The sequence below is a fragment of the Cebus imitator genome, unplaced genomic scaffold (assembly GCF_001604975.1).
Source record: "Cebus imitator isolate Cc_AM_T3 unplaced genomic scaffold, Cebus_imitator-1.0 Scaffold210, whole genome shotgun sequence".
Classification (NCBI taxonomy): Eukaryota; Metazoa; Chordata; class Mammalia; order Primates; family Cebidae; genus Cebus; species Cebus imitator.
The window spans coordinates 2,970,017-2,994,615 of record NW_016107525.1 but is presented as its reverse complement, the minus strand read 5'-3'; the positions used below and the strand labels follow the sequence as shown (position 1 = coordinate 2,994,615).

Here is a 24,599-nt window from a genome sequence, read left to right as displayed (position 1 = left end):
GGACAAACAGGTTTGGGACACCTCTCACATTATACTACACATGGGGTCACCAGGCATTGCATCAGTCCTAATTAATTCTGTCCCATAATGCAGATTGTAGATGAACATGGTTATATGAATCAAAAATGGCTTTTTAGCTCTGTATCCTATTTGTATTGAAAATAATCTCAACTAAATATATCTTGCAGAGAAGTTACTCAGATAAGTTTCAGATACCACCTGCATGCATGAATGCATAGGTCTGTACGGGCATATGTATGTCGATGTATTAGGAGTAGAATTTTGGTACTGCCATAGTATTTCCATGATGCCTGAAGTGGCTATTAAATATCCTAGAAATATGTGCTAGAAATGCCATAGAACTATTTTCCATTCTTAATGAAGTATATTTTTCAGACTGTATTAGTTTTATTTTTTACATTTTAGTGAAAAATTATATTTTGGTTGCTAATTATTAGCTTTCAACTGAGACCTCAAATTCACAAATTTGACTTCTTTACTGACAGTGATCCCCTGAAATTATTGCAGTTCCATTTTTAAAAAGCTTTGCTGACATATAATTCATATACTTTTAAACTGTACAATTCAGTGGTTTATAGTATGTTCACAGTTGTGCAATCATCACCACAATCTAATTTTAGAACATTTTTTCTTTTCTTTTCTTTTTTGAAACAGGATCTAACTCTGTCACTCAGGATACAGTGCAGTGGCATGATCATGGCTCACTGTAGCCTTAAGCTTCTAGGCTCAAGTGATCCTCCACCTTAGCCACCCAAGTAGCTGGGACTACAGACTCACCACCATGCCTGGTTAATTTTTGTATTTTTGGTAGAGACAGGGCCTCATCATTTTGGCCAAGCTTTTCTTGAACTCCTGGCTTCAGGTGATCCACCCACCTCAGCCTCCCAAAGTGCTGGGATTACAGGCATGAGCCACTGTTCCTGGACATAGAACATTTTCATCACCCACAAAGGAAACTCTGTACCCATTAGTGGACATTCTACATTCCCTCACAGCATCCCAGCACTCAGTCTTAGGCAACCAATACACTAATATCAGTCTGTATAGCTTTGTCTAATCTGAACATTTATTATAAATGGAACCACATAATATATGTTCTTTTGTCACTGTCTTCTTTCACTTGGCATAGTATTTTCACAGATTTTCCATGTTGTTTCATACATCCTTACTTCATTTCATTGCCCAAGAAGATTCCATTATAGGGATATACCACACTTTGTTTATATATTTATCTACTTATTAGTTTATGAATATTTGGATTTTTTCCTACTTTGGGGCCATTATAAATTATGGTGCCATGAATATTTGTGTGCATGTTTTTGTGTGGTCATGTGTTTTCATTTCTCTTGGGTATATATGTATTAATAGTAATGGCAAAAACCACAATTACTTTTGCATCAACTTAATTGAAAGAGAATTGCTGAGTCATATGATAATTCTAATTTTTGAGGAACCACCAAATTGTTTTCTACAGTGGCTGTACCATTTGATATTCCCAACAGCAATATGTGTGGGCTCCAATTCTTTTACATCCCCAGCAATATTTGCTGTTGTCTTTCTTTCTGATTATCGCCATCTTGGTGAGTGTGAAGTGATATCTCATTGGGATTTGCAATTGCAAACTGGATTTGCAATTGATTGCACTTCCCTGATGGCTTATAGTGTTGAGCATCTTGTGCTTATTGGCCATCTGTTTATCTTCTTTCGAAAAAAAAAAATATCTGTTCAGATGCTTTGTCCATTTTTTCAGTTGCATTATTTGTCTTGTTATCATTTCATTGTAAGATTTCTTTTCATATTCTGGATACTAGACAAGTTTCAGATGAATAACTTGTAAATACTGTCTCCCATTCTGTGAGTTTTCATTTCATTTATTGATCATTTCCATTGCACAAAAGTTTTTAATTTTGATGATGTACAATTTATTTTTTGTTCTGGTGCTGTGCTTAAATATCATATTAAGAAACCATTCCCTATCTATGGAACAAACCTGTACATCCTACACATGTATCCCAGAATTTAAAGTTGAAGAAGAAAAAACAGAATCATCTTTCCTCCAGTGTCCAATAACATGTTCCCTATTTCAAATCCTCAGCAGAAGTACATTTAAGCTCATATTTCTACCAGTTCTTCAAGGCAATCAGTGAATTTTCTATCAAATACTTCAAACTTCTTCCAGTCTCTACCTATACTTTTGACTTATTCAAAAGTCAACTCCACATTTTTTGCATATGTTACAGCAACATCCTACTCTCTAATAGCAAAATCTGCGCTAGATGACTATGTCCGTCATAACAAATTACCAATAACTGTGTGGCTTAGAACAATAGAGATTTATTCTGTCATAGTTCTGGAGTCTAGAATTCTGAAACTAAGGTGTTGGCAAGGCTATGCTTTCTCCACAGGCCCTAGGGAAGAGTTCCTCCTTGACCCTTCCAGCTTTTGGTAGTCCCTGGCAGAATTTGGCATTCTTTTCCTTATAGACGCATCTCTAGTCTATTTGTCCATTGTCACATGACATTCTGTTTTGTATCTGTATCACTTTACCTCTAAAAGGACATCAGGCATATTGTATTAAAGGCCAACCCTACTCCAGTATGACCTCATCTTAACCAATTAGATTTGCAATGGTCTTGTTTCAAAAAAATGTTACATTGTGAGGCACTTGTGGGGGACATAATTCAATCCATAACATATATGGAGCTGTGTGTGTGTGGGTGTATATATATTCCTTGGGGCCTTATATTTATAGGATTATGTTATCTGCAAATATATACAGTTTCACTTTTTTTTCTTCCAGTTTGGGTGCCTTTTATTTCTTTTATTGCCTAATTGCTCTAGCTAAAACTTCCAGTACAATGTTGAACAGCAGCGGTGAAAGTGGGCGCCACATCTTAATTTTCAAAAGAAAACTTTCAGGCTTTTACCATTTATTATTTTAGCTATGGGTTTTTCATAAATGCTGCTTATCATGTTGAAGAAGTGCCCTTCTATTCTTAGTGGGTCGAGTGTCCCTACCATGAAATGATTTCAGATGTTGACAGATGTTTTTATTGCATTAATTAAGACAATAATTTTTTCCTCATTCTATTGATGTGGTATGTTACATTGATTGATTTCCCCATGTTGAACTACCCTAAAATTGCTGAGATAAGTCTCATTTGGTCATGGTATATAAGCCTTTCACTATGCTGCTGGATTCTGTTTGAAAATAGTTTGATGAGAATTTGGCATCTATATTCACAAGGCACATTTGCTTATAGTTTTCCTATTGTGTCTGTCTGACCTTGTTATAAGGGTAATGTTGGCTTCAAAAAATAAGTTAGAAAATGTTTCTTACCCTTCTATTTTTTGGAAGTGATTGAAAAGATTGGCATTAATAATAATTTAAATTTCTGGTAGAATTTACCAGTTAGGTCCCCGGTTTCTCTCTGCTGAAAGATTTTTAGTTGTTGATTCAAACTCTTTATTATATATAGGTATATTTAGATTTTCTATTTCTTCTTGTTTCAATTTTGGTAATTTATGTGTTTCTACAAATTTTTCTACTTCACCTAGACTTTATAATTGTTTCAGGTACAATTGTTCTAGTACTATCTAATAATCATTTGTATTTCTGTAAGGTCAGTGGTAATATTCTCATTTCATTTCTAATTTTCGTTATTTGCATCTTTTTTTTCCTTATAAACTTAGCTGATGGCATGACAATTTTTTTGGTCTTTTCAAATAACCAACTTTTGATCTCACTGAATTTCTCTACTATTTTTTCACTCTCTATTTCCTTTATCTCAGCTCTAACTTTGATTGTTTTCTACCTTCAACTAAATTTGGATTTGCATTACTCTTCTTTTTCTACTTCGTTAAAGTGTAAAGTTAAATTATTAACTTCAAATTTTTTTCTTTTTTAATGGAGGCAACTTTAAATTTCCCACTGGTCACTGCTTTTACTGCGCTCCTTAAGTTTTGGTATATTTAGGTATATTTTGTTGCTTAGTTGTGTTCCTCAGCAAAATAGTAGCAAATTGAATTCAGCTGCATATTAAAAGGATCATTCACTGCCACCAAATGGAATTTCTTTCTGCAGTGTAAGAATGGTTCAACACACACACAAAAAAATAAATGCTATATACCACATTAACAGACTGAAGGATAAAAATCATACAATTTTCTCAACAGATGCAGAAAAGGCATTTGACATAATTAAATATCCTTTCACAATAAAAAAAATCTTCAACATATTAGGTAGGAAAGTAATATACCTCAAGACAGTAAATACCATACATAAGAAGTCCATTGCTCACACTCAGTGGTCAAAAGGTGAAAGTTTTCCCTCTAAGATCAAGAAAGACAAGGGTGCCTACCCATGCCACTTCTTTTTAACAGTGGTAACTGGAAGTCCTACCGAAAGCAATTAGGCAAGAAAAAGAAATGAAAAACATGTAAATTGGAAGGGAAGAAGTAACAGTATCTATTTGTAAATGACATAATCTTATTTACACAAAACCCTGATGACTCCACCAAAAATCTGTTAGAACTAATAAGCAAAATCAGTAAAGTTGCATGCAAGATACAAAAGCAACATACAAATATAAGTTGTGTTTCTAGCCAAAAAAATAAATTAATAAATAAATCCCATTTACAATATCATAAAAAATAAATAAACTCTATAGAAATAAATTTAGCCAAGAAGGCAAAAATTCTGTACATTTTAAACTATAGAATGTTGTTCAAAGACATTGAAGAAAAATACAAATAAATGGAAAGATATCCTGTGTTCACGGACTGAAAGAATTAATACTGTGAAAGTGTCCATAACACGCTTAGTGATCTACAGATTCAGCACATCTTTATCAAAATTCCAATGGCATTTTTTACAGAAATAGAAAAAAAATTAAAATTTATATGGAACCACATAAGACCTTAAATAGCCAGTGTAATCTTGAGAAAGAAGAACAAAGCTGGAGTTATCAATCTTCCTGATGTTAAATTCAATTACAAAGCTATATTAATCAAAACAGTATGATACTCCCATAAAAACAGACACATGACCAATGGAACAAAATAGAAAGCCCAGAAATAAAACTAAGAAAAAAGCTATCTACTAATCTTTGACAAGGGTACTAAGAATACACAATGGGAAAAGGATAGTTACTTCAATGTATTCTATATGCAGAAGAATAAAATTGGACCCTTATTTTACAGCATACTCAAAGTTCAACTTAAAATGGATTATAGGCCTACACAATAGACCTGAAACCATAAAATTCATATAAGTAAACATAGGGAAAAAAACTTCTTGCCATTGGTCTCAGCAATGATTTACTGGATAAGACACCAAAGCATAGCATTAAAAACAAAAATAAGTAAGTGAGACTACATCAAACTAAAAAGCTTCTGCACAACAATAACAAAAATGGCAGCCTATGTACTAGGAGAAAATCTTTACAAATCATTTATTTGATAAGGGTTTAATATCCAAAATATGTAAGGAACTTACACAACTCCATAGCAAAAATAATAATAATAATAATCCAAGCCAATTAAAATGTAGAGAAGACTTTGTATAGACATTTCTACAAAGAAAACATATAAATAGACAGCAGGTATTTAAAAAGGTGCATGACCTCATTAGTCATCAGGGAAATGCAAATGACCTTACATCTGTTAGGGTGGCTATTATTTTTTTAATAGATAAGGGGTTGTGAGGATGTCGAGAAAAGGAAACCCCTGTACACTGTTAGTAAGAATGTAAACTGGTACAACCATTATGGAGAATGGTATGAAGGTTCTTCAAAAAATTAAAAATAAAACTATCACATGACTGAGAAATCCCTCAGCTGGGCATATATACAAAGAAACTGAAATCAGTATCTTGAAATATCTGTATTCCCTTGTTTATTGTAGGATTATTCACAATAGAAAAGCTATGAAAACAAACCAGGTGTCTACTGATGCATTAATAAATGAAATGTGAGAGAGACAGAGATATAGATAAGACGGAATATTACTTAGCCTTAAGAAATGAAATCCTAAACTGTGTGTGGTGGCTCATGCCTATAATTCTAGCACGTTGAGAAGCCAAGGTAGGAGGATTGCTTGATCCCAGGACTTTGAGACCAACCTGGGAAACATAGCGAGCCTTCATCTTTATGAAAAATAGAAATTATCGAGGCCTGGTGGAGTGTGTTTATGGTCCCAACTACTCCAGATGCTAAGCTGGGAGGGTTGATTAAGCCTGGAGGCTGAGGTTGCAGTGAACTGTGATTACATCACTGGACTCTAGCCTGGGTGACAGAGTGAGACCCTGTGTCAAAAAATAAAAATAAAAAATTGAGATCCTGCCGTTTGTGACAACACGTATGAAGCTGGGGGCCATTATGATTAGTAAAATATTCCAAACACAGAAAGATAGCTACGATCTCACTTATATATTAAATCTAAAATTGTCAAACTCATAGAAGCAGAGAGTAAAATTGTGCTTGCCAGGGGCTGGGGAAAGAGAGAAATAGGGAGGAGATGTTCAAAGGAGAGAAAGTTTCAATTATGCATGATAAACAAGTTCTATAGGTCCACTATGCAGCATAGTGCCTATAGCTAAAAATATTGTGCTGTGTACTTGAAATTTGCTAAGAGAGTAGATATTAAGTAAGATCTTACTACAAAATTAATAATAATAAAGGGGCAGGAAAAATCACTGGGAGGTGATGGAAGTGTTTATGGTCTCAATAGTGATGATGGTTTTACAGGTATATACTTACCCCAGACTCACCAAGCTGTATGAATTAAATATGTACTGCTGTTCATATTTTAATCATACCTCAATAAAACAATTTTAACAATAAAATAAAATAATAAAAAGGAATGCCTGGCACAGAGTACATATCAATAAATATTCATTGAATAAAAAAGTAATTTTAATGAGTTCTAATTAAATAATTATAAGTTATCTTTAAAACTCAGTACATTAGCCTTGCTTATGATTTATCACTGTCAACAGAAGGAAATACTATGGCCTATATAGGAGTATCCTATCTTGGGGGTCAGTATGTAAATAATACACTGATTTGTACTTATTTTTATCTCATATCTTTTTGAGAATTAAATAAATGCTAAAGATAAAATTTAACAACTTTAAAAGGGGTAAAATGCCAAAAAATTTTCAACCAAGAAGAGGAATATTAACAAAGAACAGATCATCCATAAACTAGATAATGAGATATTCAATAAAAGTTAATAAAAAGGATACTATCAAATATTCAGAATAGAAATGGAGCTTATCAGATGGAAACAGGGCAAATTAAGGGGGAAAAGTGATAACTAAAGAGGTCTAGAACTCTCCGAGCATGGGATTTTTGGGTGTATAAGGTATTTTGACACAGGCATGCAATACATAATAATCATATCAGGGTAAACAGGTATCAATCACCTCAAGCATCTATCCTTTTTGTTTCAAACAATACAATTATACTCATTAAGTTTTGTTTTGTTTTGTTTTGTTTTTACTTTAGGTTCTGGGGTACATGTGTAGGTCATGCAGGGTTGTTGCATAGGTACATAATATATCTGGCATTTCTCCCCATGTTATCCCTCCAAACCCTTCCCATCCCCTGCTGTCCGTCCCCTAGTCACCCCCCCCAACTGCCCCCAGTGTGTGATGCTCCCCTCCCTGAGTCCCTGTGTTCTCATTGTTCAACGCCCACCTGTGAGTGAGAGCAAGTGGTGCTTGGTTTTCTGTTCTTGTGTCAGTTTGCTGAGAATGATGGTTTCCAGATTCATCCAAGTCCCTACAAAGGAAACAAACTCATCGTTTTTTATGGCTGTGTAGTATTCCATGGTGTATATGTGCCACATTTTCTTTGTCCAGTCTGTCATTGATGAGCATTTGGGTTGGTTCCAGGTCTTTGCTATTGTACACAGGGCTGCAATGAACATACATGTGCATGTGTCTTTATAACTGAATGTTTTATAGTCCTTTGGACATATACCTAGCAATGGAATTGTTGGGTCAAAAGGAATTTCTATTTCTAGATCCTTGAGAAATCACCACACTGTCTTCCACAATGGTTGAACTAATTTACATTCCCACCAACTGTGTAAGAGTGTTCCTTTTTCTCCACATCCTCTCCAGCATCTGCTGTCTACAGAATTTTTAATGATTGCCATTCTAACTGGAGTAAGATTTTTTAAGATGAAAAAGAACACTAGTTTTTACTGTAGTCACCCTGTTGTGCTAGCAAATACTAGGTCTTATTTATTATTCCTATATTGTATGCTCATTAACCATTGGCCCTGTCCACTCACACTTCCCCCACCCCACCGACAACTACCCTTCCCAGCCTCTGGTAACCATCTTAACACTCTCTGTCCAAAGAGACTGTTTTAATTTGTAGCTAGCACAAATAAGAAAGAACGTGCAATGTTTGTCTTTCTTTGTCTTGCTTATTTCACTTAACATGATGACCTCCAGTTCTATCACTGATGTTGCAAATGACAAGATCTCATTCTTTTTTATGGTTGAATAGCACTCCATTGTGTATATGTACATTTTCTTTATCCATTTGTCTGTTGATGAACACCAAGGTCACTTCTAAATCTTGGCTACTGTGAATAGTACTGCAATAAACATAGGGAAGAGAGTTATCCCATTAACATACTGATTTTCTTTCTTTTGGATATATACCCAGGAGGGAGATTGCTGGATCAAATAGTATCTCTATTTCTCATTTCTTTTAGGAAATGAGAAACTGTTTTTCATAGTGGTTGTACTATTAATAATTTACAGTCCCATTAACAGTGTATGAGCATTCCCTTTTCTCCACATCCTCATCAGCATTTCTTATTGCCTGTTTTTTGGATAAAAGCCATTTTTAACTGAGGTAAGATAATATAACATTTTTGTTTTGATTTGCATTTCTCTGATGATCCGTGATGTTGAGCACCTTTTCAAATGTCTGTTTGCTACTTGTATGTCTTCTTTTGATAAATGTCTATTGAAATCTTTACCCAATTTTTAATAAGATTATTAGTTGTTTTTGTTTTTGTTTTTTTTTTTTTTTNTAAAGAGTTGTTTTAACTCTTTTATATATTCTGGTTAATAATCTCTTGTCAATTGTTAGCTTGCAAATATTTTCTGTTATTCAGTGTGTTGTCTCTTCACTTTTTTGATTGTTTCCTTTGTTGTGCAGAAGCTTTTTAACTTGCTATGATACCATTTGTCCGTTTTTGCTTTGGTTACCTGTGCTTATTGCTCAAGAAATCTTTGCCTAGACCAATGTCCTGGAGAGTTTCCCCAATATTTTCTTGTAGTAGTTTCATATTTTGAGGTCTAGGATTTAAGTCTTTCATCCATTTTGATTTGAATTTTGTTTATTCTTCTGAATATGGATATACAGTTTGGGAACAGATATCTTGATACTCTACAATAGAGGGAGATTTTGATACAAGTCTGTCTTGGATGAGTTGGGTGAAGGGAATGATCTAGGCATTTATGGGCAGGTAACTTTTTTAGATAGAAAATATGACCTCATTGCTGTTTATTTAAGATTAAATCAAAGTGCTTCTTGGAATATATTATTTCAAACACACCTTATAAAAAGTTCTAGTTTTCTAATCTTATATCAGTGTAACATCCAAGATGATTCATAAAGCAGAAATAGTTGAAGAAATGGTTTACAGAAGTGAAAGAAATCTTTCTTGACTTCATTTTTATGGTTTATTCTAAGATCATTATACATTATGTTAAATCTAAATTAACATACCCCAAACTCATAAATCATAAATAAGGCTAATGTACTGAGTTTAAAAGATAGCTTATCATTATTTAATTAAAATTAGTTAAAATTCCCTTTTATTCAGTGAATATGTATTGATATCTACTCTGTGCCAGGTATTATTCTTTTTTATTATTTTAATTTTATTCAAAAATCATTTTAGTGAGGTATGATTAAAATATAAATAGCAGTACATATTTAATGCATACATCTTGATGAGTCTGGTGTAAGTACAGTATAATGTTAAATTGCTTGTAAAAACTATTGCATTTAAAAAATAAATAAATATAGGGATATGCATCCAGATAGAACCTCGTTGAAGCATAAATCTCACAGAGCCTGTAAAACAATAACACAATGTGAAAAAGTATCTAGGTAACAACTAACATGATGGCTAGAACAGTACTTCACATCACAATAATAATGTTGAATGTAAATGGCCTAAATGCTCCATTTAAAAGATATAAGATGACAGAATGGATTAAAAAAAAAAAAGAGAACCATAACACATAAGAACTCATATAAACTTAAGGTAAAGGGATAAAAAAAGATACTTCAAGCAAATGAAAAGCAAAAGCAAGCAGGAGTACCTATTGTTATAACAGACAAAACAGAATTTAAAGCAACAACAGTAAAAAAAAAAAAAAAAGACAAGTAAGAGCATTATATAATGATAAAAGAATCAGTCCAAAAAGAAGATACTGCAATCCTAAATTTATATGCACTTAACATTGGAGCTCACAGATTTATGAAATAATTACTACTAGATCTAAGAAATGAGATCTCTACGGACAGCACTAGATAGATCATCAAGACAGAAAGTCAACAGTCAAAAAAGGAAAAAATGGGCTTAAACTATACCCTAGAACAAATATTTACAGAATATTTGTCTCCACAACTGCAGAATATACATTCTTCTCATCAGCCCATGGAACATTCTCCAAGATAGACCATATAACAGGCCACAAAACAAGTTTAAATAAATTTAAGAAAATCAAAATCATATCAAGTATCTTCTCAGTCCACAGTGAAATAAAACTGGAAATCAACTCCAAAAGGAAAGCTCAAACTATACAAATACATGAAAACTAAACAATGTACTTTTGAATGATTTGGGGGCTAATAAGAAAATCAATATAGACATTTAAAAATTCTTTAAAACGAATGATTATAGTGACATAACTTACCAAAACCTCTGGGATACAACAGAAGGAGTGCTAAGAGGAAAGTTCATAGCCTTAAATGTCTACATCAAAAAAAAACTGAAAGAGCAAAAATTGACAACATGATGTCACACGTCAAGGAACTAGAGAAATAAAAAGAAATGAAGCCAGTAGAAAAAAATAACAAAGATCACAGAAGAACTAAATGAAATTGAAAGAAAAAAATACAAAAGATAAATGAAACAGAAAGCTGGTTCTTTCAAAAGATGAACAAAATTGATAGACAATTAATGAGATTAACCAAGAAAAGAAGAGAGATCTAAATCAGCTCAATTACAAACGAGACCAGATACATTATAACTGAGACCACAGAAATACAAAAGATCATTAAAGGCCACTGTGAACACCTTTATATGCACAAACTAGAAAATCTAGAGGAAATGGATACATTCCTGGAAATATACAGCCCTCCTAGATTAAATCAAGATGCAATAGAAACCCTAAACTGACCAATAACAAACAGTGAGATTGAAATGGTAATTAAAAAGTTACCAACAAAAACAAAAGTCCAGACAGACAAATTCACAGGTGAATTATATCAGACATTCAAAGAAGAATTGGTACCAATTCTATTGACACTATTCCAAAAGATACAGAGGGAATCCTCCCTAAATTATTCTATGAAACCAGTATCAACCAAAAAAGGACATAATAAAAAAAAAGAAAACTACAGACCAATATCCCTGATGAACATAAATGAAAAAAATCCTCAAAAAATACTAGCTAATCAAATGAAATAGCACATGAAAAAGATAATACATCATGATCAAGTAGGTTTCATCCCTGGGATGCAGGGATGGTTTAACATATGCAAGTCAATAAATGTGATACATCACGAAAACAGACTTACAAACAAAAATCATTTGATCATCTCAATCTATGCAAAAAAATCATTTGACAAAATCCAGCATCACTTTATGATAAAAAAAAAAACCCTCAACAAAATAAGCATAGAATTCACTTACCTCAAAATAATAAATGCCATATATTAGTTTGCTGAGAATGATGGTTTCCAGCTTCATCCATGTCCCTGCAAAAGACATGAACTCATCCCTTTTTATGGCTACATAGTATTCCATGGTGTATACGTGCCACATTTTCTTTATCCAGTCTAACACTAATGGGCAACAGGGTTGGTTCCAAGTCTTTGCTATTGTGAATAGCACTGCAGTAAACATACATGTGCAGGTGTCTTTAGAATGATTTATAATCCTTTGGGTATATACCAAGTAATGGGATTGCTAGGTCAAACGTTATTTCTGGTTCTAGGTCCTTGAGGAATCACCATAACACCATCTTCTATAATGGCTGAACTAATTTACACTCCCACCAACAGTGTAAAAGCGTTCCTATTTCTCCACATCCTATTCAGCATCTGCTGTTTCCTGACTTTTTAATAATCAGCATTCTAACTGGTGTGAGATGGTATCTCACTGTGGTTTTGATTTGCATTTCTTTAATTACCAGTGATGATTAGCTTTTTTTCATATGTTTGTTGCCCACATAAATGTCTTCTTTTGAGAAGTGTATGTTCATATCCTTCTCCCACTTTTTGATGGGGTTGTTTTTTTCTTATAAATTTGATTAAGTTCCTTGTAGATTCTGGATATTAGCCCTTTATCAGATGGACAGATTGAAAAAACTATCTCCCATTCTGTAGACTGCCCATTCTGTAGGTTGCCCTATTCTGTAGGTTATTTCCCATTCTGTAGGTTGCCTGGTCACTCCGATGATAGTTTCTTTTGCTGTGCAGAAGCTCTTTAGTTTAATTAGATCCCATTTGTCAATTTTGGCCTTTGTTGCTATTGCTTTTGGTGTTTTAGACATGAATTATTTGCTCATGCCTATGTCCTGAATGGTACTGCCTAGGAAACCATCATTCTCAGCAAACTAACACAGGAACAGAAAACCAAACACTGCATATTCTCACTTGTAAGTGGGAGTTGAACAATGGGAGCCCATGGACACAGGGAAGGGAACATCACACACTGGGGCCTGTTGGGGGTTGGGGACTAGGGGAGGAATAGCATTAGGAGAAATACCTAATGTACATAATAGGTTGATGGTTGCAGCAAACCACCATGGGACATGTATACCTATATAACAAACCTGCATGTTCTGCACGTGCATCCCAGAACTTAAAGTATAAGAATCATTTTTTAAAAGTTATGTATTACAAACCCATAGACAATATCATAGTGAATGAGGTAAAATTGAAAGCATTCCCCCTAAAAATGAACAAAACAAGGATGCCCACTTTAGCCACTCCTATTCAACACATTGCTGCATTTCCTAGCCAGAGCAATCAGACAAGAGAAAGAAATAAAGGGCATCCAAATTGGAAAGTGGAAGTCAAACTATTTCTTTGCCAATATGATTGTATACCTAAAAAACCGTAAAGTCTCATCCAAAACAGCTCCTAGATCTAATGAACAAGTTCAGTAAAGTTTCAGATACAAAATCAATGTAAAAAATTGGTATCACTGCAATACACCAATAATGACCAAACTAAGAATGATATCAAGAAAATAATCCCTTTTAAAACATCTCCAAAAAAGTAAAAGAAAATAATTAGGAACATGCTTAATCAAGGAGGTAAATGATCTCTACAGGGTTAACTACAAAACACTGCTGACAGAAATCATAGATGACAAAAACACATGGAAACACATCCCATGTCAAGGACAGAAAGAATCAATATTGTGAACAAAAACCATATGGCCCAAAGCAATCTAAAAATTCAATGCAATTCCCTTCAACATACCATTATTACTCATCACAGAAATAGAAAAAAAAATCCCAAAATTCATATGGAACAAAAGCCGACACACTGAAAGCAATACTAAGCAAAATACAAATCTGCATGTGTCACATTACCTGACTTCAAATTATACTATAAGGCTATTCTTATCAAAAGAGCATAGTACTGTTATATAAAAATAGGCATGTAGGCCAGTTTAGCAGAATAGGGAATCCAGAAATGAAGCTAAATATTTACAGCCAATTGCTCTTTGACAAAGCATACACAAACATAAATTGGGGAACGGACACCCTATTCAATAAATCATGCTCAGAAAAGCAGCAGGCTACATGTAGAAGAATAAAACTCAATCCCCATCTCTCACCCTATACTGAAATCAACTCAAGATGGATCAAAGAATTAAATCTAAGACCTGAAACTATAACCATTCTATAACAAAACCTAGGAAAACTCTTCTGGACATTGACTTAGGCAAAGAATTCATGACTAAGACCCAGTAAGCAAATGCAATAAAAACAAAAATAAATAAATAAATGAGACCTAATTAAACCAAAAACTTCTGCACAGCAAAAGAAATAATGAGCCAATTAAACAGAAAACCTACAGAGTGGAAAAACATATCTGCAAATTATACATGCAACAAAGGCCTAGTATCCAGAATCTACGAGAACTCAAACAAATTTGCAAGAAAAAGCAAATAATTCCATCAGAAAGTGGACAAAGGACATGAATAGACATTTCTCAAAAGAAGATATACAAACAGCCAACAAACATAAGAAAAACTTCTCAACATCAGTAATCAGTAATGCAAATTAAAACCGCAATGAGATACTACCTTACTCCTGCAAGAATGCCTATTATTAAGAAGTGATAAAACAATAAAGGCTTGCATGGATGTGGGGAAAAGGGAACACTTTCACACTGCTGGTGGGAATGTAAATTCATACAACCATTATGGAAAACAGTATGGAGATTCCTTAAAGAACAAAAGTTGAACTACCATTCAATCCAGCAATCCCACTACTGGCTATCTATCCAAAGGAAAATAAGTCATTATATGAATAAGACACATGCATATACATGTTTATAGCAACACAATTTGCAATTGCAAAGATATGTATCCAATGCCAGTGCCCGTCAACCAATGAGTGGGTATGTATATGAAGAAAATGTTGTATGTATATGCCATAGACTACTACTCAGCCATAAAAAGAAATGAAATGATGGCATTCACAGCAACCTGGATGTACCTGGAAATAATTATCCTAAGTGAAGTAACTCAGGAATGGAAAACCAAATATTGTATGCTCTCACTTATAAGTGGGAGCTAGGCTATGAGGATGCAAAGGCATAAGAGATGTAATGGACTCTAGGGACTCAGAGGAAGGCTGGGAGTGGGTGAGGGATAAAAGACTACATATTGGGTGCAGTGTGTATTGCTGGGGCAATGGAAGTATTAAAATCTAAGAAATCACCACTAAAGAACTTATCCATGTAAACAAAAACCACCTGTACCTCAGACACTATTGAATTTTTTTAAAAAAATCAAAACAATAAAAGTGAAAAAGTAAGTATAGGCATGTGTGTGTCATTCTGACCTTCGTATTCTTTGCAACGCTAGTTTATAGATAAAACAAAAGGTCCTTTTAGTTTAGGAATATGTTGTAGAATTTTTGATTTGGGCCCCAAAACTCAGAACAAATTTACATATTATCTGAAAAGGTTTTTTTTCCTTTTGTTTTGTTTCGTTAACAAATGTGAATAGGAATGTCTAAAATCCACTAGAGCTTCCATAGAAAGTGTAGTTTCATAAGCCAAAGGCGCCAAATTGATTTTTTTCTAAATTAGAAATAAGCTATAAAAATCCTCTTTGTGCAGGTAGAGATAGTCTGTGTATTATACTTAAGTTCTAAAACCCACTGCAAATAAGGATATTCTGGGAATTTCTGACACAACTTTAACTAACTGGACATCAATGCTCATTGTTAATATAAATCCTTTTCTTTCCTTCATCTATAGATGACTCAGTTTCACTGTGATCTTCCTTTTACTTGTGTCTCTTCGTATCATTTTCATCCAGACTTACGTTTAAAAGCAACTCTTCCCCTTTGATCAATTTTGACATTGCATTTATTTCTATGTCATTCTGATTTTGAGAATTCTTTTTCCCTTACCTTTTTCATTTTGCAGAGTTCCTGGTTTATAGCAATTTGATGAAACAGAACTCAATCTTTTTTGTTTCAATTATATAAATACTCATGGCTTATCTTATTAAAACACTGCTTTCCGCTACAAGGTAAGGCATTTCATGAGAAACTGGTGATAAAAAGCAGCAAGCACTCAGGAAAAGAAACTACTGTATTATGTTAAATATTTATCAAATTCCGAAGCTCTAGCATCCTATCTTTTACATTCAAATACTTTTAGAATTTCATTGTTAGTATAATCTATTTATGCAAAAGATATTACACTCAAACTGTTTTTAATTTTGTTGTGCCTAGACCTTACAATCCTTTGTTTCTTTCATTTCTTATTCATTTCAATCTATATGTAGTCAATGAAAACTTAAAACTCAGCTTCCTTTGTCTCCCACTCTAGAATAAACCACTTTTATCATAAATTGATCAAAACCAAGATGATTAGTTTTTTCACTACTTCCTCATGAAAGACTAGAGTGATTGTTTTTGACTGACATTCTACATTTTAATTCCTTCATTATTGTGTGCTTCTTTATACTGATGTTACGCATTCTTTCAAACTTTTAATAGTTTTATCCCTCCAATAACCAAATTATTTTTCTGGTGATGTGCTTGGTATTCCATGACTTGAAGTGCAAATTTTATTCACTCATTTCATTCATTCATTTATACCTTTTTTATTCTAAAACTGTATTCCAGTCACTATTTTCTTCCCTATTTATCATCTACAGCAATAACTCTTTTTCTGTAGAGTACATGCTGCATTTCTAGGCCTCTGGTGCTTATACTGATTAACTTCAGTAATATTACATCTCAGGCTAAAAATACAATGAAACCAGAGAATATTCATGTTATTATAGGTATTAGCACAAATACTAATAATCAATGTATTAAGTTCAGCTAAATTTGTTTAGGCAGCACCACCTATATTAAATTTTTCTCCAAAGGGACGCAAATGGACCCTGACCTAAATATGATCCAAACTTTCATGTGCATGTATGCATGGGTCTTTAGTGCCATATCAATTGTTTAGTACCCACTGAACACAGAAAATGTTATTTGGAATGTCTATTGCCAAAATTGGAATAGTCTCAAAATTTATGTCCTCTGGCAATATCCAAAGAAAAACAAGATAATCAATATAAAATGTGTCAAGAACTCAACCTTTAGAGAAATCTGTGTGATCAGTACCATAGTAAAAACAGCTTATTAATTGATTGCATCCTTCCCTTTCCATTAAATTGCATGATTTGTAGACATACATAGCAGGCTGATGCATAATCAGTTTGACACATTTCTGTGTACAGAGGCAGCCTCATACACTTATTTGACTCCAGATCTTTCCTAATAAAAGGTAACTCATATATTGACTACCACACACTTTGCCTGTGTGCTGCTGTAATTTCTTAGAAAACTGTACTCATACTTCACTGTTTCAAGATGTGATTCAGTTAAATCCAAGCAAAAGTAAATTCCTCCAGTTTCCCTTGCTTTCTGTTGCCAGCTGCATGCTATGCCCTGGAATTCATTCATTGTCACAACTACCCCTTAAAGTATCAAGAAACATGGCACAGTTTCTGTGCCCATTTCAAATCCTTCTGGAAATCCTCAGCTGCAAATAAAGTTGATGTGTAAACTTGTTTTCTGTATTTTTCTACAGTGAAAACTTGCAGTGTGCTGAACTCATGTACTTTGAAGAGACTGCCTTCCCATATTGTTTTGTTTTGTTTTGTTTTGTTTTGTTTTGTTTTACTTTTACTTTTACCTTCCTAAAAGATGTAGCATCCACTCTGTTTGCACAAATTCAGGTCACATCAAAGTCTTACCCTTTCCTGATTATTCACAAATAACTCATCCTCAAAATAAAGGAAAAAGTTACACAATCCTTCCTACAGCATTAAATTTGTAATCACACAAGACAAGTCATGAAATTCAGGATTATGGTTCCCACAGTAACCCTGCTTTTTTCTTGTTGTGTATGCTCTACAACACTCTCTTTACATTTAAAATGCTTTTCTTACACTGTATTCTAACTCTCAGCATCAGAATCTTGCAAGAGGTATCTGATTAAGTATTCACCTTGCAATATGAAAAATGACTTATTAGTTTTTGAAATCCAACTAAAATTAAATAAATCAAAATAGCTAATAGGCATTCTGGCTGGAAGAGAAAATAAGATTTCACGTTAAAACCAGTTCTATAAATCTAACTTGTATTTCCTAATTTAACCACTAGTTGTCATCTACTCTTTGAGGAATCATCTCCTGAGGGAAGTGGAAACTCATAACCCAATGGGAAATGAAATTATCCTTTATACTTCAAATATTTTGTGACATCATAAAATAGGCATTAAGTGTTCATAACTTTTCACTGTTTCCAGAACAGAGTATGTGTATAGCATTTTGCAATTTTAGTTTTCATTGTAAATGATCATGCTTGATTATACAATTATCTTAACTGAAGTGTTAAATACAAGAAATATTTTTTACTTATATAGGAGTATGATGATATAATGTCAAAAGACTAACATTCTCTCTTTAGTACAGTATCTCTGGTTGTTAGATATTCAATAGCAAACTAGCTGCCCTTGTGATTTCTGTGTAATGGCCTAAAATAACATTTAAGATGTATTTAATCCCCTAAGCCTTATTTGACATTCAAGACTCAAGTTATTCTCTAGTCTGATTATTTTATGTAACCTGCTTGCTCCCAAAAACTGAACCTAAGTCCCTGAGTTTCTGTCCTTAGTCTTTTGTAATGACTTTTGCTGTGTAACACATAACCTAAAACTTCTTTTCAAGACACCCAGGATTTCTTTCAACAACATTGTTCATCAGCCCCTTCAAAAGTAAGCAATCACCACATTTTGATTCTTCTTCCATTGTACACATGGATTTGTCCTTCAGAGCATTCCTCTATAGTGGCCTCCTTTCCTTCATGTTTATATCACCTCATAATTAGATTACTATAATATATTGACAATTAAAATTTTCTTCCGGTCTACAGACAATTAAAATTCACCTTGAGTTTAGATATCTAATAAAATACAAGATGGCCGGTTAAATCTGAATTTAAGAGAAATGAAAAATAAGTTTTGTATAAATATGTCCTAAATATTACATGGGATATATTTATACTAAAAAGTATTTATTCTATGAAATTCAAATTTGCACTGGAGTCATGCATTTATATTTGCTAAACCTGGCAAATCAGTGAGCCAGGAATTCATCTTTATTGTATCAGAAATGGTAAGAATCCATCCTTTCCACAGAAATCCAGAGAGCAGTAATAAATTCAGTGTGAATAGAAGAGGTAGGAGCCTCTGAAGTAATATGAAAACTATCCAATTTCTTATGACCTTTGCATCTGGTAAGGAAGTGCTGATAGCGCCATAAAGCTAGGCTGTCCATAAAGGTAGGGGAAGTACTACGTAATTATGTACATTTTTGAGATTTGAGAAGCTCTTAGAAATCTTACCTACTCAATAATATTCTCCCAATCTCCTCTTCATACATCTTCTTTGAAAAATGCGAATATTTCTGAGAAGGTTAATATTTTACATACCTGAAAAAATGACTTCTGAGAGGAATAACATAACATACACTTTAGAGAATATATTTCATCAGGTGCTTCTTTATTAGACTAAAAGTACAGGGAAGCAGTAAAGCAGGAGATACTGGGCTGGTAGGGTGAGAACACTTAGGAAAGGTAAGAAATGGTAGAACAAGATGAGATAAAACTGAGAAGGGCATGAACTTAGATAAGCCCAAGTTGATCTGTGGTCCTGTCATCAAATCAAGTCAAAAAACACGTAGTTTGATGAGAGGCAGTACCTCAGTAAAAAAGAGTGTAGATTCTGAAACCACACTACTAGGGATTGAATCTCAAATCTGCCTCTATTATAAGATAAAGATAATATTAGTATCCATCATATGGGGTTTTGTGACTGAGATGAGATGATAAATGCAAAGTACTTCTAAGAGTGCCTGGCACATAGCACTTACCCTAAATTAGTAGTTTCATTGCTATTATCATTGCCAAGTAAATTTTTAAAACTCATTGTATCTATTATTTTTACTTATTTTTTCTAATTATTGATTTCATAAGGGTACAGATCTTTTATTTATTTATTTATTTATTTATTTTATTTATTTATTTGAGATGGAGTTTTGCTCTGTTGCCCAGGCTAGAGTGCAATGGCGCAATCTCGGCTCACCGCAACCTTGGCCTCCTGGGTTCAAGTGATTCTTGTGCCTCCCAAGAAGCTGGGATTAAGGGCATGAGCCACCACGACTGGCTAATTTTGTATTTTCAGTAGAGACAGGGTTTTACGATGTTGGTCAGGCTGGTCTCAAACTCCTGACCTTAGGTGATCTGCCCACCTCTGTCTTCTAAAGTGCTGGAATTACAGGTGTGAGCCACCATGCCTGGCTAGTTAATTTATGTAACGGACTATAACAACTTATAGTCACTTTGCTGAGAGAAGAGTAGCAAGGAAAATATTTGCCTCCAGTGTCACCTTCAGAGTATTTCATACCCTAACCTGCAGATCCTCAGAGTTCAGCAGAGATAGTTCAGTTAAGTGAACACTCATACTGGTCACAATTTCCCAAACTGGTCTATTTCAATAATCTTAAAAGATTCAACGTTGACATGGCCATTATTAAAACTACACTGAAAAGCCCTTAGAGCAATCCATTGGAAAGGACATCCTTTAAATATATAGTGGAGATAATCAAAAGAGTTTCTTATCTATGGCTAGTTTCCTCACCAAACAAAAGTGCATACTCAGGTTCTTTTTGATGACAGTATCCTGCTTCCTGCTCATGTAAAATATTCTGGCCCTGTCCACATGTCGCAGTGTAGGCTCTCCTAGTCATCGACATTTTCATCTAGTGCTTTCAGTAGTTAAATCTGCATGAGCATCTGCCTCCAGGAGACAAATTCAAAGTCACTGCACAAATATGGATATATATGAAAATTAAATGTAAAGACAATAAAGGAAAGACAAATATATCATTATATGTTCTTTTGAGTATAGCCTTTCTTGGTAAACTGGTCACGGTTTTCATTCCTGGTTATATGAGATGATGGCTTAATGTATTCAAAGAAAAAACAGATAAAGAGAAACAGGATATCACATTTTTAAAACTTAAAAACACCTGACTTATATCCATATCACTTTTTTTTTCTTTTGGAGTCATCTTGATATTTTGATCTTTAAGACAGAATTGTAAAACATACTTAGATTATGTACCACTGCTTTTTTTTTCTTAGAAGAGAAAGATTGTGTCAGAAAACAATAATCTTTTTGACAAATAACAAAGAATTCAGATAAACCATGCTAACTGCTCTAGGGTATAACTGTACTATACAGAGAGTATGTCAAGCAGTCTGTTCTGTAAAATCACCTGCACTTCTGTCTGCATTGTCATTGATATGGCAATAGTCCATAAAGAGTTCCCAGAAAAATATAAATTTAATATCTTAACCTGCCACTATCTCAGGACAAGGGCCCTGAGAATGACAGCTATATTTCAGGAAAAATGCTCACCAGATTTTACTTCCTAATTCCCTCCTGCTCTCATATAGAACCTCGTGTTTGAGATAGAAGTGTTTCTGGTTAAATCAAGAGTTGAGAAGAAGGGCTCAAATTTATTTTCTGCTCAATGTGTGTCTTCTTGTACATCTTTGGTCTACTTACACAGCTTCACCATATTTCATCAGCTTACTGATCTGTAAAAAAAGCCATAACAGTGCCTATTCTTCAGTTGCATTTGGAGGTTAATTTCCTGAAGTGCTTATGTGGGAAAAAAGTATTATGATTTCCATCTTCCAAACTATACAATGACACTTTCTGGTATGCTGTCAACTCTCCAATTCAGTCATGATAACGTCTCCCAAGTTGGCAGTAGAGAGATATGAAAATTGAAAAGGATTCAGAATCACAACAAATAGCATGTTCATATAAAACATAATTTCATCCTGTTTTATAACCCACCTATCTCTTATCTAAGCCTCATTATCTTTCCGTTCCCCCAAAGACTGGATTTTCTGCATCCTATCTCCATGCTGCACTAGTCATTCTCTGCAACCTACCAAAATACAAAGCAAGTTATACCTTTGCTATGTAATTCTGCAGCTGATGTTTCCTACACAATTTGTCACCTCTCCCAGGTCTCTGCATCCTCAGCCTTTATGTATGGTTTCCATCTGCTGCTCCTCCTTACACCTCATCAATAAAGATCCAAGATTTTGGAAGTTATAGGTTCTAGAAATCCCCCCATCCCATAAACTCTGCTTTTGTTAAAAAAAAAAAAAAAAAAAGACAATTTGCACACAGTGTTCACTGAAGGTCAATTATTTTTTATTGAAAATCTGCTTTCTGAACACTGTGTTGCCTGAAAAGCACACAAAAAGCTTACAAGAGAACAGTGGTAGATAATCACAGTTGCCCAAGATATCAAACGATTATAAGTTTTGTGTGCATTGTAATGGAATTATACAAATATATCCGCATGTGTGTCATTTGATTTTATGATATAAAAGAACTTTTGAAAAATATATACTTTCTACTCCATGACTGTTGTCTAAAAGAAAGGAAATGGGTTTTGTGGGATTTGGGATCTTACTACATATCCAGACTTTCAACCAACTTGTTTCTATTTACCCAAAATCAGTAAAATCTGCCTTCAGAGTTACTTAGTCTCTTCAGTTCCTAAACATAAGCCTTCCTAAGTCTTTCTGTTGTGTTATAGGAATTTACTTATCCCTCTGCAGATATTTAAGTTTTATCTTTTCCTACTCTGTTACATAAATTATTACACATCCATTTACTTTCTATCTTCTAAAATATGTATATATGTCTTATATTTTGGGTTTCCTCTTCCATTCTCTTTGTCCTTGTCATTTTTATACCTTTTCAGTTGCTTTTATTGTCATACTCTATGAGCTTCAAGAAGTGGCTTGGAAAACACATGTGTTTACCTAAAATACCCACTGAAATACTTCAGTTAGGGGAGTTATATTATCAGATATACATTTCATAAAAGATAACTCAGGCAGTGTTATGGACAGAATGATTTTCAGGAAGGCAAGACTGGAGATAAGCAGAACAGGTGGAAGAGATGAGTGAAGACTGAACTAAAGTTGTAGCAGTGAGTATATGGAGGAGGTGCCATACACAAAAAAATGCTAAGGAGGTAGAATCATTAGGAAGTGGTTTGAAATGAATGTAAAAGTTTTTATCTCCATGACAATGGAACTAGTAAAGGGAAAACAAGCTTAGGTATGCAGTTAGAAACACCCAGTAGACAGTTGACTACACTTAACTGAAATTCTGTGGAGAGGTATAGGCTGGAAATATAGATTTCCAAATAGATATGCTATAACTTGTCAGAAACATACTTCCTTCAAATTAATACTAAAAATATTTTACAAATAGAGATAAGATCTTTATTAGAGTTCAGTGACCTTAGATCTTTCTGAAATGGGACACACACACACATATATAATGTGCATATCACCATCATTTTAGGAAAGCATTCTCAAATGCACATAAAATTATTTTTCTTATCACACAGAATTTTGTATATGAACAACATCATCTAATACTACTGTCAACATATTTTATAATTAGGTGGGTTGGACACAATCTGTCTGTCGTGACACTGATCACCAGGTTTGATTCTGGGCATCTTGCTTGCTAGGTACAGCCCGCCTCCTTCCTCATTTCTCTAAATATGTCTCTCCCAAAAATAAGTCCTCACTCAAATAAATAATCGAGTTGAAATTTAATTATGATTATATGCCATCTTTTTATGGCAGTATAATAATTGCATACTCCTACTAATCTTTGCTCTAATATTGTTTAGAAAGATTCTGAAAAAGACATCTTTTATGCTGTATAAATTCTCATTCTCCCATTCTTATAAAAACCTTTTTTTCCTACAAGCAGAAACAATAAACAAGTTCCATATTTTTCTGGGAGGTGGATTCTTCTGTTTTACTTATTATTGTTATAAAAGTACTTTCATGTGCTCAAAAAGTGTTTATTTTGTTATAAATAATATGCCATGTTTGAGAGTGAAGAAATATAAATTATACAATTAGAAAATAGTGTAGGCCAGGAGTAGTGGCTCCTGCCTTATTCCCAGCACTTTGGTAGGCTAAGGTGGCAGGACGGCTTGAACCCAGGAGTTCAAGACCAGACTGCATTTCTACAAAAAATATGAAAATTAGCAGGGTGTGATGGTGGTGTTCACCTCTAGTCCCAGCTACTCAGAAGACTAAGGCAAAGTGTTTCCTTGAACCCAAGAAGTTGAGGTTGCGGTGAGCCATGATCGCACCCCTGTACTCCAGCCTGGGTGACAGAGCAAAACCCAATATAGAAACTCCATTAATCTCCAAATTATAAATTTTTATCTCCGAACAGAAATTATCTACCGGCAAACTTCAGTAACACACACTCCTCTCCTATTATTGTCTTTCTTCTCTCAAATAGTCTTTTAAGAAAAAGATATTTTAATATAAACTGATTCAGCTAAATTATATTAAAATCTACATAAAGAAAAGTATTCTTATTCACTTTTGATTATAGTCATAGTTAAGTTTTCATGTTGGTGCT

The 24,599-nt window shown here is 33.9% G+C and overlaps 1 pseudogene; it reads right to left on the bottom strand.

Annotated features, from left to right (window-relative positions):
* LOC108317852 overlaps positions 1-20,567 on the bottom strand; it is a 52,694-nt pseudogene extending 32,127 nt beyond the window's left edge.
* Between the last annotated feature and the right edge of the window lie 4,032 nt (positions 20,568-24,599).